This window comes from Pezoporus flaviventris, unplaced genomic scaffold (assembly GCF_033815535.1).
Source record: "Pezoporus flaviventris isolate CSIRO_AGI_PZ_B2104156 unplaced genomic scaffold, CSIRO_AGI_Pfla_v1 ptg000035l, whole genome shotgun sequence".
In the NCBI taxonomy this organism is placed as follows: Eukaryota; Metazoa; Chordata; class Aves; order Psittaciformes; family Psittacidae; genus Pezoporus; species Pezoporus flaviventris.
Genome location: NW_026892583.1, coordinates 14,779,510 through 14,783,923, shown reverse-complemented (window position 1 = coordinate 14,783,923; position 4,414 = coordinate 14,779,510). Strand labels below are relative to the sequence as shown.

The 4,414-nt window shown below is 50.1% G+C and overlaps 1 pseudogene; it reads right to left on the bottom strand.

Moving 5' to 3' along the window:
* Window positions 1-272: 272 nt before the first annotated feature.
* On the bottom strand, window positions 273-1,686 carry LOC133274026 (inositol 1,4,5-trisphosphate receptor-interacting protein-like 1; annotated as a pseudogene).
* Window positions 1,687-4,414: the final 2,728 nt, after the last annotated feature.

Genomic DNA, 4,414 nt, shown 5'->3' with positions numbered 1-4,414 from the left:
CCGTTTGGCCTCCAGGGCACACTGCTGCCTCCTATGGAGCTGACCATCAAGCAAAGCCCCTGGCGCCCTTTCCATAGCCCACACCCTCAAAGACCCAGTGCTTGTTTGTGTGATACGCAGGAGATTTACTGGCATCCTTGCATGGGGAACACAGGGTTCTTCCTTTCCTCCAGTGTCCTACCATTCTGTACTTTATTTCCCTCCTGTATGAGATAGTCATCTGCCCTCAGATGTGAACTCTGCAAACATAGCCCTGTGCAGGAAGGCTGCTTTCAGTGCCTGTAGAAGAGCTGTATTGAAAGCAGACTTTTCAGCTCCTTCAGCTCACACATTGCCCGCTTGTGGGCAGCTGGATCGTACACCAGGTGCTGCAAGAGGTTGAGTGGTACAGCTCTTTGCAAGGCTTGGGGCAAGGTTATCTCCTCACACAGGTCATCATTGTCAACAAAGAAGTGGTCAAGGCATCTCTTCTCCAAGCAAAGGTCCAGGTACCACATGATTTCGTCCAACTGTTCTGGGAAACAGCTCCTGTGTCAGCCTGCCAGGGGCATGGTAGTCAGGAGGTGCATCACCACTGTCTCCAAGATATGGGAAGAAAGGGCAGTGCCCACCAGGAAGTGGGTGCAGAGCTGCAGGCAGCTGAGGTGGCAGCTGTCACTTGGGACCTGCTTGGCCATCAGCCAGAAGAACTCTGCCTCTGCCACACTGAAGCTCAGTGCCCATGTTGTGCTTGGGGTGCAGACAGCCTCTGTAGCCTGGCTGCTCACAAAGATGTCTGAGTTGCCTTGCTGCACACCAAGCACCATGTCAATGAGCAAGGTTCTCCCAGAGACATGTGTCAGCTGCAGCTTGCAGGAGCGGCTGGAGGGCAGCACCTTCATCCTGTAGTGATGTGACTGAGGCACAAACTCCCAGGCTGGCCTCACAAAGTCCTGAAACCATAGGGCAGTCTGCTGCACATCTAGGTAGGAGCCGGTGCAGAGGGTGTGTAAGGAGGCTGGGCTTCTGATTCTTCCTCAGCGCCTCCTCAGGGTGATGAAGGAAGCACAGCATGTCCCCCACTGTCTCTTCGGTCTTGCATGTGCACACCAGTTCCACATGGATGCAGGAGTCCACCAGCATCTGGCCCACAGTGCCCACCTCCAGGTGGAAGGCGTGCCCACGGGGGGGCTTCAGGGGCACAAGCAGATGGTAGACAGTGTCATCTTCATGGGGACTCCAGCATTCAAAGGCACTGCCCACCCCGATGGCTGCTTCTAGCACCGGGAAGAAACTACTTGGCTGCGCTACCTGATCCATCATACATGTGGACACCTGCTCCACATGGACGCAGGAGTCTGTCGCCAACACCTGTCCTGTGATGCCCACCTCCAGGTGGAAGGTGTGCTGATGGGGGGGCTTCAGAGGCACAAGCAGGCTGCAGACAGCATCATCTCCATGGGGACTCCAGCTTTCAAAGGTGCTGTCCACCCTGATGGCTTGTTCCAGCACTGGGAAGAAACTCTTCGACAATTGCTCTCGGCAAGCATGGAGGAGCTTGTCCACCAGCCACAACACCACCTCACTCTCGTAGTGCAGTTTCTGCCCTGAATGTTGTATGCTCTTTGAAAAATATATCTGAAAATCTCTCTGACTCTCAGCGTCTTTGTCCTCCTTACAGTTCCTTTTCTGGAGCCACCAGTACATTCCGAGTCTACAAGCACAAGCAGGCTGTAGACAGCGTCATCAGTAGTGAGCCTTGTTGAATGTCATACTGTTGCCTCATCCCACCGGTCCAACCTGTTTCACAAACAAGTAATATTAAGAGTTTAAAGAATAATACTCTCTATTAATATAAAATTGTGACATGTTAACATTCATGATTGGCAGTGATAGTGGCTGTCTGGAAAAAACAGCTTGAATTGATAGACAACCAGACTGTAAGCACTAATAACAGCTCGGGTTAGTTAGTTATCTAATGTGTGTGATATAAAGTTCTTAACCTATAGGAGTCCCTATGGGGTAGAAGACAGGTTCAGCCTGACTGATCCCAGAAGTCATGATGAAGTTTTCCTTATGTCCGTCCCCCCACCCCCCCCATTCACTTTTATACTTTTTGTTACTCTCAGGTGGATCTTGAGTGACTCTAGTCCTACATTCGTTTATTATTGATTGGTGTAAAGTTGTCTTGAGATATAGCCAATAAATATATAAAGCACATGCTCAGTGAGGGGTGTTCTTACCTTGGAGTTGGTAACTTTGGGATGGAGGTGCGTGTTACTATTATGAAATTATAATGAGCAAGGTTCTCCTAAGGAAAATTATTTTTTCACAGTTGATGGCTCTGCAATGGACGTATTCTCTTATATTTCCCATTTGACAGCTGCTGTTTGGCTTATCAGGTGTATGGTACCATCAAGTTCCCAGCCCTGCAGGGAGCACAACAGAACCTGGCTGCGGTGTCTCCACTCCACTCCACTCCACCCTCCATTGCTCCTCTAGGACAGCAGGTTGTGTTGCCTAGAGAACCATGGTGGAGTAGATTCCATGCATATCACCTGGTCTGAAAGTGGCAACTGTATTTTACCTTAAAAAGGTTTCAGTAAGACTACACCTTCTGTTAGATTCCAGTTCATAGAATCATAGAATAGTTAGGGTTGGAAAGGACCTTAAGATCATCTAGTTCCAACCCCCCTGCCATGGGCAAGGACACCTTACACTAAATCATACCACCCAAGGCCTTGTCCAGCCTGGTCTTGACCACTGCCAGGGATGGAGCATTCACAGCCTCTCTGGGCAACCCATTCCAGTGCCTCACCACCCTAACAGGAAAGAATTTCCTCCTTATATCCAAACTAAACTTCCCTTGTTTAAGTTTTAACTCGTTATCCCTTGTCTTATCACTACAGCCTCTAATGAAGAGTCCCTCCCCAGCATCCCTATAGGCCCCCGTCAGATACTGGAAGGCTGCTATGAGGTCTCCACGCAGCCTTCTCTTCTCCAAGCTGAACAGCTCCAACTTTTTCAGCCTGTCTTCGTACGGGAGGTGCTCCAGTCCCCTGATCATCCTCGTTGCCGTCCCCTGGACTTATTCCAACAGTTCCACATCCTTTTTATGTTGAGGACACCAGAACTGCACACAATACTCCAAGTGAGGTCTCACAAGAGCAGAGTAGAGGGGCAGGATCACCTCCTTCGACCTGCTGGTCACGCTTCTTTTGATGCAGCCCAGGATACGGTTGGCTTTCTGGGCTGCAAGCGCACACTGAAGCCGGCTCATGTTCATTTTCTCATCAACCAACACCCCCAAATCTTTCTCTGCAGGGCTGCTCTGAACCTCTTCTCTGCCCAACCTGTAGCGGTGCCTGGGATTGCCCCGACCCAGGTGTAGGACCTTGCACTTGGCATGGTTAAACTTCATAAGGTTGGCATCTGCCCACCTCACAAGCGTGTCCAGGTCTCTCTGGATGGCATTCCTTCCCTCCAGCGTTATCAACCGAATCACACAGCTTGGTGTCATCCGCAAACTTGCTGAGGGCGCACTCAATCCCACTGTCCATGTCAGCAACAAAGATGTTGAACAAGACCGGTCCCAACACCGATCCCTGAGGGACACCACTCGTTACTGGTCTCCAGCTGGACATTGACCACAACTCTTTGTGTGCAGCCATCCAGCCAGTTCTTCATCCACTGAGTGGTCCACCTATCAAATTGGTGTCTCTCCAATTTAGAGACAAGGATGTCATGTGGGACAGTGTCAAACACTTTGCACAAGTCCAGGTAGATGACATCAACTGCTCTACCCCTGTCCATCAGTTCTGTAGCCCCATCATAGATGGCCACCAAATTGGTCAGGCAGGATTTCCCCTTAGTGAAGCCATGCTGGCTGTCACCAAGCACCCTGTTGTTTTTCATGTGCCTTAGCATGCCTTCCAGGAGAATCTGCGCCAAGATTTTACAGGCACAGAGGTGAGACTGACTGGTCTGTAATTCCCAGGGTCATCCGTTTTCCCCTTCTTGAAAATGGGGGTTATATTTCCGTTTTTCCAGTCGTCAGGAACTTCACCTGACTGCCATGATTTATCAAATATGATGGACAGTGGCTTAGCAACTTCATTTGCCAGCTCCTTCAGGTCCCACAGATAGATTTCATCATCTCCCATGGACTTGTGCACGTTCAGATTTTTAAGATGGTCTTGAACCAGATCCTCTCCTACAGTGGGCCCAAGGTCTTCATTCTCACAGTCCCTGCATCTGCCTTTCAAGACTTGGGTGGTGCGGTCAGAGGCTTTACCAGTGAAGACCGAGGCAAAGAAGTCATTCAGAACCTCAGCCTTCTCCAAATCCTGGGTAGCCAGGTCTCCTGAGAGCTTCTGGAGGAGGCCTACATTGTCCCTAGTCTGTTTTTTATTCGCTACATACCTACAGAATCCCT